This window comes from Parasteatoda tepidariorum, chromosome 10 (genome assembly GCF_982258835.1).
Source record: "Parasteatoda tepidariorum strain Cologne lab strain chromosome 10, Ptep-v5.0, whole genome shotgun sequence".
Taxonomy (NCBI): Eukaryota; Metazoa; Arthropoda; class Arachnida; order Araneae; family Theridiidae; genus Parasteatoda; species Parasteatoda tepidariorum.
In genome coordinates, this window is record NC_141764.1 from 17,561,975 (window position 1) to 17,576,973 (window position 14,999).

Consider the following 14,999-nt stretch of genomic DNA (forward strand, 5'->3'; position numbering starts at 1 on the left):
GAATTAATCACTAAATTGACATGAATTTCGCAATAAAGAATCTATTAAAAATCAGGCACCTTGCAAGGCACCAACGTCAATTTTAAATGGCAGGTTACAAAATTTTTTAGTATTATAATCAGTCTAATAATTTTTAAGCTCCTTGCATTGATGCTTAACTTCAATCCAAATAAAAAATGCATCATCCATTGCTCAATTAGCCTCATTTATTTTAAGTTGTTTGCCATGAGTTTTGCAAGGTCATTGCAAAACGCTAGAGATTGTAATTTTGATCCAGAGACTGTTAATTGTAATTCGACTGCCAGAGGCCAATACTGCAATTTTTACCTATTTTTCTTTCGTAATTTATAGATTTAAATGCATAAAAAAATAGAGATTATAGAGAGTTATAGCAAATATATAAAGGTATAGAAAATATATAGACGGATAGATATTATTTTTTTTTAAAAATGCTCAACATAGAACTACTCACTAAATTTACACTAAATTTTTAAAAATGTATGGATATACAATGGTAAGATATATTCCCTGATCTGGATATAAAAAATATTAACTTTTTTGTACAAACAAAACCTTGGCAAATTCGTTAGGAAATGATAAAACTCTTGCTTTTATCAATTTCAGCTTTCAAAACTATATATTTAATATATAAATATTTAATAAATAAATATTTAATAAATAAATATAATGATGCGTTTTTTGATAACTCCCAAAAAAATTTCATTTTAATTTTTAATGAAATTTTATCGCAAAATTTGTTTTTTGGATTCGTATCCACATATGATAGGAATGCAATAAATAGTCAAGGTGACAAGATACGCCATATTCATTGCGGAATTTTTCCATCAACACTTTTTTCATTTTTTGTTTATGCAATGCAATGTTTATTTTTGTAAAACAATATAATAATGTTTTAAAAGTTATTAAAATGTTATTAAGAGAAAAGTTACTAGTAGAAAATTGGCAACATATATTAACACTCTTGTGTCTCAAAAAATATGAATTTTATTTCAGACATCGCAGAAAATACCATACAGTGACACTTTTTTTTTAAATACATTCTTGTAAATGTTTTATTTTGATTAACAAAGAAACTTATGTGGTATCTTAACAGGGTCAAATCAGAAATATTTTAAAAATAGTTTTAAAATGGCTGCAGAACAGTGGACTTTTTTATGTTTACAAAACTAAATATAAAGATTTGTAATACTTTTTGAGATGTTTCAGTTGCTAACTTTTAAATCATTTGTAACTTATCTGATCATTTGTAACTCATCTGCGCAAAAAAGACATCTCGTGCTGTATTAGTAGTATTTCTAAAAGTTGCATAACAAAATACATATTACTACAACTATCTCACAAGTCATAATTTTAAGATTTTGTTTTAAAAGAAAACCTTCACATTTTAAAAATAGTTAAAACAAATAAATGAACTATTTTTTACTAAAAAGTATAGATATGTATAATAACAGAAAACTCAAAATATCTTAAAATAAGCTGAAATAAATATAAAATGTAAAAAAAATATTTTAAAAGACGTCTTAATAACTATTCGTACAGCTTGAAATAAATAAATTGTTAGCACTACGATGTATTTAGGAAGCATTATTTAAAGCCATACATATTTAAAATAAATTCAATAAGGGCTGTGAATTATAACAGCTGTCATTTGTTATTTATTTTAATAGTAATTATGCTCCGTTACAAAGGTTAATTTGAACATATTTTATCATTTTAATTATTCTACAAGATGTAATATTTTTTTATTTTGTTAAAGTGTTTAGCTACCGGCAAATACCAAGTGCGTTAGACGCTCTATTAAATTATGCTGCCGAGTAGCTGGTGAGTCTTACCGTATAAAGCAAATTGCATCATCGAACATACCGTTTCTTACGTTGAGATTGTCCTATAAAACTTGTAAGAGTTTAGAAAAAATTAAGTTTTAATAACTTTTTGTAAACTAACATTTGATTTGTGATCAAAAAGTTTAATACTTTATTTATAAAATAAAAAGATATTAAATAAAATTGTAATAAAGTAATGACTATATTCTATAATTTCTTCTACGAAATTATGTGTTGAATTCTAATAAAAATATAATAAATTAAATTTAGTTCCATTATCGTACTAATTTTTAGAACACAAAAAATAAAACTACGTGATTAAGCTATTTATATTCTCCTTAATCACGTTTACTATCTAGTAAAAAATATACCTTACCACACGAACACATAAAATTTATTGTTACAAGTTTTTTATTTAAAATTCTGCATTATCACTATCATTTACAGATACACTAAAAATTTATAACCTGTTAATATTTTGTATAACTTAAAGTTTTATAAATGCTTTTGAAAAAAGAGCTTCTCAGAACGAGAAACCTATTTAAAAATTATTTTATAACAAATATGTGCAAAATTGAAACCTATTTAAAAATAAACACTGTTTTATTATAAATTATTTTTGTCTCTAGTTTTGTTAAACTTTCAAATTGATTTTGAAAGTAATCTTGGGAATTATTTGTAATACGAAAGTGAACATGGTTAAAAGACATTTATGGATAAGAAAAAAAACGGAGAGGAGAGTTTGTGCATAAATAAATAAAAAAAATTTATATTATTTAAAAAAATTAAAAAACTAGTTTTCCTTCTTCTTATGTAAGTACTCTATTAAAAAATATTTATTAAAAAATAACTAGAAATTTCTTTTTGCAAAGAATTCGACCTTTCGTTTACAAATAGTTTTACATAGCATATCTTAAAAAACGAATTTAATTTTCAAAAATGTGAAACAATTTACTTTTTAAAAAAATTACTTAGAGAAGTAGAGTAGAAAAAAGTTGTCAATATTTTGATTTTGAGTGTGTTACTAAAATATTTAAGCTCATATAAAAAGTTACATTTGAGCATTATTTACACAAAAACAGTTTAATAACTAAATCAAAGCAACTTTACAAGTATAGGGGAGAAGGAGGTCTCTTTAAACATCTTATATTTTATCATTGAATTTATTAAAATCGTTGAGATGAAGGAGTTGAATAAATATGTATACTCGGTTTAAGAGTAAAATACACCGATTCTTGTGTATAAAATATTATTATATTCGCAAATGATGGAATTTTTACAACAATTGTAAAATAATATTTTTAGTATTAATCAAAATCTAATAGCAAAATATAGTCTCTTTACGGTAGTATTTGTATTACAATACATTTAAAATCGCTTGGGATCTTATGGACATAACAGTTTTAGGTTTAAATTATTATTAGCCAAGTAATAAATAACATTTTTACGAAATTCTTCCCTCAAAATCAATGCACTAAATTCAATTTTAATACTTAAATCCGTTACAGTTAGGTTATGTTTTTTGTTCCTTAAATTAATTTTAATAAGGTAATACTACTACAATAAATAACCAATCTCTGCTTACTAAATATATTTCCAGAAATCAATTGTATTTTTATGCTACTACATTTTCACTGAGATGCTTTGCTCGGAAAATTACGTTTTGTTTTTGCTATAGTTTCGTACTCAATAGTACTCATTTCGACAATTATAAGTTAAAATATTCGAATAATTAATCGCAATTCATTTATTAAATAAAAATTCGAATGTGAAAATGCATTTTAAATAAAATATTCATTTATTTTACTTTAGTCTCAACTTTTATATGAAAACTCTGTAACATTGTATATCAACGCATATGATGTAACATTAAAATAAAAAATCGAAATCAAATTAATATGTGCTTTCAGAAATAGTTGCAATGTATTATATTACATTTACTAGAATCAGTTATATTTTTTGAGTGCATAAAAGAGTCCAAGTTTATATCATTTAAAATATAATGACAATGATTTTTTATGGATAAAATATTATTCTTATGACACTTTTGTGAAAAGTATTTTTTTAAGAATAATCAAAGCAAATTTACTAAATATATTTTCAAGTTCTTATGTGTCGTAGATTTGAAAAAGTACCTTTCTGAGCATGTAAAAAATATTACCTATGAGTAGAATACAATAAAATGAAATATTTTCAGTCAAATTAATTTTTCTTTACTTATAAAAGAATATTTTTCGATATTTATATAATAATAATTTTTAGTAAATAATCAAAAATAATTAACTAAATAGATTGAGCTGTTACACAGCATCGTGGTTATCATCGTTTAAAATATTTTAGTTCACCTGGAAAGATTTGTGTATAAATAAGCACTAAGTTGAATTACTTTGAATAATAACAATTTATACTACCGTCATGTGGGGCTACTTTGTGCAGGATTTCGCAGTTTTTGAACTTTGAAATATAAAAAAAACTATGTTAATTCAAACTTTAGTAAAATTTATCGATATTATATTCATAACTGAACTCAGACGAGTGAATTTGATCAATATTGGCATTATTTGTATGTAATATTTACAAATAATAAGTCAAAACATACCTTGCGCAAAGTAGCCCCCAAATGAGGCTACTTTGTGCAGCGATAGGAATTCAGTTCAATAATCATGTTTTTAGTAAATTATTGATATAAAATTGTTAAAAAAGTTAATTGTTGACATTTTTAATAACAAAAACATCAAGATATGTAAAGATATTAGTTTGAAAATAATTTTCAGCATTAAAAAAACATTTTTTATAAAGAATTTTTTCTTAAAAAGAATGTTTATTTCAAGACATTTGAAGCTTAAACAAAAGGAAACCATTTACATTTTTGAAGATTGAAATGGATGAAATTTCAAAAATAATAATTATTACATATTCATTAACATTTTTAATATTGATAAATTTGAACATAACATGATTGAATGAACATGACAGAACTTGCTCTTCAGTTTCTGTCAAAATCACCTGATGTTCTATAAAATATATTTTTATGTGTTAAATCGTTTGATTAATTCATTAGAAAATCTTTGTAGAAGAAAAATGATAGTTTAATAGCACGTTTCACGCGTTTCTTGTGAATTTTATTAGAGATAGTATTTCTGTGGATTTTGTACTTCCGAGAAGCTTCTGCAATCGACATACCACCAGCAACTGCTTGCAAACATTGTTGCAGCTTTTCTAAAGTGTAACCACGGTAGTTTCTCGTTCTAGGTATTTTTTTTATAACGTCTGGCAATTTTTCTGTCGAAAAAAAAAACGAATGAAATTTTGCACAAAGTAGCCCCACAGTGCATTTTTTTTTTTCATTTTCCGTTTATTTGTTATTAATTTTCACATTTTTTTAACGCTAACATGACATAATTGTTTATTAATATATAATTAAAAAATTTTGCACTTACGACAATTGTTTTATCAACGTCTTCACAGCTAAAGTTTCCACGCACAGTTTTCGACGTTCTCGGAAAGTAGTTGACATTGGATAAACAAAACACACTCTGAGATTGTTTTAAAATTCGAAAAAATGTTTGTATCAATAGAGGAGACTTAATTCCACACATTTGTAACGTAAACAAAAAAAACATAATACTGAGTAGCAGCACTTGAAAAGAACCAAATTCGAATTTGCACAAAGTACCCCCGATGCATAAAGTAGCCCCACATGACGGTATTAATAAATTTTTTTTAAACAAAATTAATAATTAACTTATTTTTATGATGGAATAAAATACTAAATGTATTTTGCATATTACATTTGTTCTTGCTTTTAGTTTATAAGACATACTTAAATTAAATTGATGTCATTTTATTAAAAAAATACTTCGAAAAAATAAAGTCTTACTTACCAATTCTATTTCTAGATGTCAGTTGCTTAGTGGCTTACAGAAGTTACAGCTGCATAAGCAAACGAAAACAACATTTAAGCTATCTGCTACCTACAGAAATGTAAGTATTTTTCACAAACTTATAATCCAATGTCAGGAATGCGTTCCTGATTGGATAGCTAAAAAAAGAACATTTATTCTGAAGTACAATTGCTTGAAATCTTCCATTTACAGTATAGAATTTGATGTATACTGCCTGGTCGTTATTCGTCCGCATCAGACCCATTAAGCATTTTATTTGCACATAAAACTCACACCACCGATTTTATAATGAATGCGCACATTAAAAATTCATTCAATGATTTTAGTTGCTTTCAGAATTAATTTTTCGGGTATATAGCAAAATGCGTTATTTTTAATGTGCTATTTAATTTTCAAGCATATCTCTATATTTTTTTTCATTTCAAATTAGAATATTCTAAAATAAAATGCAAACACGAACTTATAAAAATGAACTAAGCAGTGTATTAAGAGGTATGTTAAATATATAAAAACAAAGTATAACAACACTTTAATGGTAATTATTGACTTTAATCAAACATTATTTCATTATTTAATAGACTTAATTTTGCCCGATTTTCAACAAATTTCTTTGTTTAATTTACATATTTACTTTCTAAATATTGACTCTTCATTTTCTAATTAAATTATATTGAATTTTTACTTCTCGAGACTTTTTTAACATAAATTAATTTTAAATATTATTTGAAAATATTTTCGGCTCAAAAAGTATATGAGAATATTCAAAGCGAGAAGCGAAATGTGCAAAATATTTTCACTCAACCAAAAGCATTTCATACACTAATATTTCAAACATTTCAAATAAATAATATTCCTATGGGATTTTTTGTTTTTAGTTTTACCATGAGTATTCTGTTCTGGTGTAAAATATTTAAATTAAAAAGAGCATAGAACAGTTTTAAGCGATTTTTATAAACCGTCGTAGAGGATTGTGCCTCATTTAATCCTGTAAATTAAATATATACTTTCATCTAGAGAAGAATTTAATTAAAGTCTAAAAAAATTTATAAAATAAAATAAAAATCTTGGATTAATATAACGAAAATCTTGGATTATTATGCCTTTTGGGTGCTTGTTTTCTTTACTCCTAGAGCCCCACGTCTCAACGAATCCTCAGAGATTTTTTTTCCCCTTTCTTCACGGGTTTTACTTCAGACTCAAGACTTCAGACTTCAGTTTCTAGCAACATTTTTTCATTATACCTAAATTTTCTAATTCCAACTCGAGAAGTATTAGCAGCATTATAGATTAGCCAATACTCATTTCACCATTTATGTTTCATATAAAAGCTTATAAAAAGCCACACTAAAACACGACTAATTTTTCTTGCACTTTAAATTTAAACTCCAGAAATAAATCACATGGGTGTGTTTTCTCTCCCGAAATCTTCATTAGATATTGCTTCCTCATTCACTTGATACATGCAAAGTAATATTTCTGTTCAGATGTCAAATTTGAAAAAGAAAACTATGTTAGCAACAATGTACTTCGTTCTGTAAGATTTCGTTATTAGCGAAGAACATCAACTTCTTTTAAAAGAGTCTAAAAAATGTAGCTGGCTAAGAATTCGTGTTAAAAATAAAAAGAGTATCGATTATTTTCACTATAATGAGCATGCATTTAAAAGTATAAAAAAAATTCGATAAAAAATTCCATAAAAATTTATTTTCTCATCAAAAGGATTATGACCGTTGCCTTATAGAGATATTTAAAAAATAAATGAATTTCTGAAATATGCATAGTTTGATTAAAAGTTATGCAAGATGCTTTAATAGGAAAAAATTTTGAATTATGAATTTAAAATATTTCTAAAAAAAACAAAGTTCTATTTTAGACATACGCCAAGCTTATTTTATTCAATTCTAGTATAAATTTCGTTTGTATTATGCACTATGCTTTTCTGTGTTCTGAAGTAAATATTTTTCTAAACTTAATGAGATATGACTTATTATATAAAAAACAGGAACTGACCACGTTTGTTTTATTAACTTATTAATTTTTTTTCTCACTTAGAAGAAAATTTTTATATACTAAAATGGTAATTGGACATGCTGTTTAAAACACAATAGATATAATACATGAATTTTTCTAAAAACTACACAGCAAAATTCTTACCAGTTTTTAGTTATTATTTTCAATCGTGAATTAAATACGTTAAGAACGTATTTAATTCACAAGTGACTGTTAAATTCTGTTAAGAACGCTTTTCATGATTTGCTTATACACAGAATTTATGCCACTCTTTTTTTTTTTTTTTTTTTTTTTTTGGCAATAACTTCTCTTATTGACCAAATATAAAAATTACAGTTTTATAACCATTACTGTTTATTCTTTTCGAAATTTTTTATTAAAACTAAACACTGCAATTTCAGTGCATTGCATTATATCACGAAAATTAAAGAGTTTGCTCTAATTTTTTTATTAAACATTTTAGATAAAATGTAATGTCTTGGACAATTTAATTTAAGTTTGTTAACACAATGAATTTTCCTTTTAGCCTTAAAACATACTCCTTAATTAAAGTTTACAGATTTTCCGTAGCCTGAAAAAAATAATATTTTGAAATTTTGACTGACTTATATTATGCCAAACAAAGATTGATTTTGAAGTCCAACTTCATGAAAATATTCAAAGGAAAGACATTTTTTCTTTTAAATATAATCTTCTAAATTTTATTTTAAATACAATACATCAAAACAAGAAAAGTTAAATACTTAAATATTTTATATAAATACTGGGAACACCGTTACATTAACACTTTGACATTACTTTGTAGCTCAGCTATTAACGCTTTGCTCGATCAATCATTTAATAATTCTTGTTTATAACTTAGCTGTTTATAAATAATTTTTTAGTGTTAACAAAAATGTTCTTTTTATATTTTTAAATTCGAAAACGACATTTAAAAAACGTTTATTAAACATTAGTTTGTTATTACCTAACTTGATTATTACACAACTTAATTTATTATCGCCCTCTTAAATTGTTCATTAAAATACTTTGATATTAATAAACGGATCTTTCTCCATTAAAATAATTATAAACTAAAACAATGGATTAGTTCGATAAAAATTTGAATTATAAAAATTACCTTAAAATATCCTTTTCTGAAGCTTTTTGAATTTTAATAAATTAAATTTATATCTAAAATTTTCTATTATTGCTTTATCAAAAAAATTAGTTACACGCTGAACGAGGACATTAGTACTTTAAACTACAATATATTAAGTTCCTGCAACCTAAATAAGTGGTTAAATTGAACTATGATTCACTAAAGGTTGAGTCATAGAAACGTAGTTCAAGTTTAAAAATAATTAGTTTAGATTTCTGAATAATTAGCTTAGGAAATTGCGACATAACGTGCTTTAATTTAATACCGTATTTAGGCTGCAACCAAACTGGGTGACATTATGAGTCAAAGTGCACAGAAACGTTTAACAGTTTACTCAAGACTTTTAAATGGTGGCAAGAACAAGCAATGGAAGTAGAGTCAAAGTATGATTTCCTAAATGGTGCTTTTTTTTAGTAAATGACACATTAAATTTTCTTAATATTATTTTATATCTTTTGAATTATATTTTAAATCAAACCACTAAGTACAATTTGCATCTCAGAAGATCCATTCAAAATTTGTGAAAGCTCATTCTATACGTTAGTTTCTCTATACATGACTGTAAAATAATGTTAATTTTTCTTCATTTTCACCCGACCTTGTAGTCATAATAAATACGAGCATTACTGGCAACATAGGAATCAAAATTTTATATTTTATACTTTATAACTGTCGTTTTCTTTTTTTTTTCTCTTTTTTTTTTTTTTTTTTTTTTTTTTTTTTGAACAGCTGACGCAATTTTGGATTTAAGACTACCAATGTTCAGCCCCGTAACCTTGTAATTTTGAACCCAATTCTGAAGACAGGGGAACTCCTGGATCAAGTATTAGGAGAAATTTGCCTTTGTGGAGGTCTTTTTTTTTTTAACGAACTAACCTGCATTTGCGTTACATGGAGAGAAAAATATCGAAAACCACCAAAAATTAGATTAATGGCAAAGGCATCTTAATCCATAATTCCTCTACCAGTGGGAATATTTTATGTCAGTGTGGTTGGTGTGTTTCGGCGCGGAAATAGTATCGACCAGCCATTGCTGGTATTTGAACCCGGCTCACCTTAATGGAAGATGAACGCTTTATCCCCTGAGTCACCAGAGCTCAAGGATCGAAATTGAACAATCTGACTGCATTATGAAATAAAATTGCAAATAGCATTGGCTTAATTATTTCAATAAAAATAATCAAGTATTATTGATAAGCAATAGTGTATATTTCTAGAAATTTTTAAGCATGGTGAACCATCATATCATTCAACCGCTAAATGGCTCACATTTGCACCATTTTATCCTACTTTTTAAACTTTAACTGCACGAAACAATGGTTTAAATTGAACAGGGATAATGTTCACTTTAATACCCAATTACAGTTGCTTTCACGATATTAGATGAATTTTGCATTGAGTAACAGTTATATGTAACCTAATGAAAATTTCTGACAATCAATTAAGTGTAAAAAATAAGATTTGTGTAGAAGCTAAAGCGTAGACTGTTAATGCTAAATGCTGTATGAAATCTCTTTGTTTTAACATTGAGCCAAATATAATATAAGAGCTTATTGTATAAAATGTATTTGTATATATACTATAAATACATTTTAAAAAGCATATAACGGTATCTTTAAATGTTTTGAACGAAAGCTTTTACGAAAACTCAAAAACTCTGTACACTCTGATTTTTATCAATATTAACTTGTTTCCGTTTTTTTTTTTTTTTTTTTTTTTTTTTTTTTTTTTTTTTTTTTTGTTGGCAACATTGGTAATTTTAAGAATGGAAATCATAGCTTTAATTTATATAGATGATAAGACGCCTTTAAGCAGTACAAAAAAAACTTCTATATCAAACATTGAAAGAAGTTATCATGTCTTTTTGAAATTGTACAAGGGAGTAACATGGACAAAAAACTGTTTTCAATTATCTGGACTATTATGTGAACTGTTACCCATCATGATCCTTCATTACCGCTATGGTCAATATGCTAGGGCATATATATCAGAATGCAAGTTAACCAAACATCAAAAGCTTTCGAACGCTGGGAGTCTTGATTTTCTCTAAATGACTTAATAAAAAATTTTGTATAAATTGAATGATTTTCTACGTAAGCTGTTAAAAAAATAAAAAAATAATTAAAATAAGGAAGTATTCCAAATACTGAGAAAGTGTTTTCATTCAGAAAATTTGTTGAAGTATTAAATTTTATAATAAACTAATATCAAAACGTTTTAGCAAATATTTATATTTAGTAAATATTTATATTTACTAAATATTTATATTTAGTAAATATTTATATTTACTAAATATTTATATTTAATAAATATTTATGTATAGAAAATATTTGTATTTAATGAATATAAATATTTTCTATACTTATAAATATTTTCTAATATTTTTATTTCGAACAAATATTTAACATTTATGTTCAGTAATTTTATATTTATATTTAACAAATATTTATATTTAGCAAATATTTAAATAAACAGAATATTTTTGTTAAAAAAATATTTTTATTAAGCGAACGATTATGTATAGTACATATCTATATTTAACATGTTTTTGCGTTAGGTAAATCTAGTTTTTACACAAATTATTGTACTGTAAAATATTCTGAATCAAATCACCGGGAAAAGTACTGGCTCTCAGGGTGCGGGAATACCTTTTACCGTGAAGTCTATTTTTTCCAAAACATGTTATGGAACAAAATAATCTGATATATCGTATTTTTTACATTAATAATTACCGTAAAATCGCTGAATAATTCTAGTTATATAAATAATATTGTTAAATCTACGGAATAATATTTTACGAAAAAAAATTGATTTTATGGTATAATGGATTTTATGCATGATGCACACAAAATGACGGTATTTTGTACCGGAATTTGATCCGGAATTTTTTGCCGTGTGCACTTTAGTTTTAGCAGCACTTCAATTAACTAGTATATTTTAGGAGGTATTTTTGCATTATGCGTGCACATGACTGATGATAAAGGTGCACAATAACGCAGTCGCAAATCACAAATTCGGTAAAATCATACGCTATATTCTTAGCATGCACTTACTATATAAGTCACAAAAAAAGAAAGATTACCGATTGTTTTAGAAAATGAGTGCTGTCGATTGTCTGCGTTGCTTCAAAAGTAAAATTTCGAAAACTGTTTTAATAAAACATTTTTTTATCGATTCATAAATTCACTCAATAAATTTACATTCGTGCTGCCGATAGCTAATATAAGGTTTCCGGTACTATTCATAACAAGAATCAATACCTTGCAGTTGTAAAATATTTGATATAAATCATCCCAAATACGAAAGGTCCACAATGAAAAAATAGTACTATAAATCAGTTGATAAACACCACATTAAATTTTTCTTCGATTAATATGTTCTTTATGTTTGCAATAAGGCGCATTCTTTAAGAAAAATAAAAATATTTATATGTTTCAGGAAATAAGTTGGTGTATGTACCAGAACTCATGGACACAGTTATGACAAAATTAAAAACGACGGATATGTGTGAATCTACTTTTTAAAATAATCCCTTATCACGAACTTAAAAAATTTTAATTGGAAAATTTCGAACAATTTTTATAGGTCTAATAGCATTCTTTAAAAAAAATAAGTAATGAATATAAAGTATGCATAAAATAATTTCATTGTTGCGATTATTATACAATCATTACAAATTTACACAGTTTTTATTATTATGCATAGCATTGTTATCTGGTTTAATTATTATAATTATTATGAGTACAAATTTGCATGTAATTGCAGCATTAATAATTTTAATAAGATGTGATCAATGTATAAAAAATATGACAGCAATTTTCACAATTATGAGGCTTATGATTATGTATGCTATCATAATATAAGCATAGGCAATATTAATAAAATATGAACAGTGTTTACAAAGTGTATAGACATTGATTTGATGAAATTTAATCTAATTAATGTACATGAAAGTGCAATTGATGCAGTTTCTTATAAAAATTTAAACAATGAGTACAAAATATGGTTTTTATAAAATGCAATTCGATGCACAGTAGTGTAACTAATTTAAGAGAAAAATTCTTATAAAAATATAAGGAAAAAGTAAATTTTATTTTTAACTAATAAGTGAGTTCTTATAAGATTTTTTTTTCCTAATAAAGTTTTTTAAAATTTTTTCGTTTTTTTTTTCTATCACATTCATCAAGAAAAAATATTTGAACAAAAAATATCTGCTGTACAAGCAAAAATTTGAGTTTGATATTTTGCTGTCAGAGGAATATCAATAAATTTTCAATTTTCTTCATTAAAATATCAAATGAATGAATCCTTCTATTTTTTATGCCTTTTTCCATAGGCAATTATCAACACATCCTATTAATTAAAGATGTTTATTATATATGAAAATAACATAAACGCATTTTCTGCGTTTTTCTTCAAATAATTAAAATTTATCTTCCTTAAGTTAGTTAAAATTTTTTCCATCAAAAAATTTTTCAATAACAATAATGACCATTAAAAATTTTATATTTATTAAATTTTGTACAGTTATTATATAATAGTAAAATTAACTTTTAAGAGAACAATGAAATTATTAAAGCTTTAAAAGTAAACATTCTTTAAAAAAAGTATTTCAAGCGTTTAATTGAGAGGTTTAATAAATTTGCATCAATAAAATTATGAAATATATTACTTACAATTAAAAACTTTCAATAATCATTTTCTTAAAAATATAACTAAATCTTCTTCAATATAAAATAAATATATACATATAATATAAATATATAATAAAAATATAATAAAATATAAATATATAATATAAATATAAAATAGCTATTAACAGTTATTTAACTGTTAATAGTCAGTTGGTTACCTATAATTTTCTTAACAGAAATTATTTTCATTCAATGACAATATAATATTTCGTATTTACAAATCCTATACAATTTTATGTAGTTGTAAAGCTGTATAGAAATACTAAAAACATTGGAAGTTCTTAAAAAATAATTAATAATAGTTATTTTTCATTTTCACTTGTTTACCTTTAATTTTCTTAACTTAAATTCTTTTCATTCAATGACAATTTCAAATTTCGTATTTACAAAACCTATACAGTTTTATACAGGTGTAAAGCTATTTAGAAATTACAAAAACATTGGAAATAGACGCAATTTTTGAAAACGAAAATAATGAAAAAAACAATAATCAAGCTTTATTTGTACCTTTAAAATTTTAAAAATTAGCACTTATACTTTGAAACATCTAATAATAATTTCCGTAAAAATTATTAATTATGTTTTCATTTTAGGTGGCTGTAGGTAATTTTCAATGAAAAGAAAAATCTGAAATAAACAAGAATTCCTTTATGGTCGTGTGCACACCACGCCCTTAAGACAAGATACAAAGAATGTGAAGTTAAAAAGATAAAGAAGAGCATCTTGACAATTGATCGATCATCATATATAGACTGATATTTATGTGTTCATCTTTTACGAGTCCTGCGATTGGCTGAACGAAATTCGTTCTAATGATATCTTAATTGCAGTGCACGGAAGCTCAGGAATTCGAAGATATCCAAGATTTCAAGACATTTTTTGAAAACTTAGATAACTTAAATGCACAGTGTTTATATTTTGATAAGATATTTGTTGATTTCTTTTCAGGTATTGATAATGTTTTCCATTGTTAGTAAGTATTGACGAATTATTGTAATTATTCTTACTTAACGTAAAATAAACTTATATATTTTTCTGAAATTATGTTTATAATTATAGATTTACGCACACTAAAACTTTATAGTTTGCACAAGAGCTTGGAAATCATGAACTAATTAAAATTTTTTGGAAGTAATTTTTGCCCCCTAATAAGCTCTTTAAATGAGTATTGAGGGACTAATAATTGACTAGAACTAATTGACTTCTCAATCCTTTTTTTTTTCAGAAACGAAATTGCGAACATTATGTTTATATTACCAAAATTATCTCGCAGAAATTGAAAAAGTAGAGACAATTGTCATCTTAATATTATAATAATTACCTTTTCTAGTTTTTTCTTCAAGAACTTGTCAAGTTGGAACAAAAATACTTTCTAAAAGTCGTAAAGATACCACTGTTCCAAATA

The 14,999-nt window shown here is 25.0% G+C and overlaps 1 long non-coding RNA gene across 1 annotated transcript in view; it reads left to right on the top strand.

Moving 5' to 3' along the window:
• Positions 1-14,632, top strand: part of LOC122269152 (uncharacterized) — a 40,744-nt gene extending 26,112 nt beyond the window's left edge. The window contains exons 3-4 of the long non-coding RNA XR_006225004.3: positions 5,744-5,828; positions 14,188-14,632. This is a non-coding gene — a long non-coding RNA (uncharacterized LOC122269152). The remainder of the gene's footprint in view (positions 1-5,743; positions 5,829-14,187) is intronic.
• Positions 14,633-14,999: the final 367 nt, after the last annotated feature.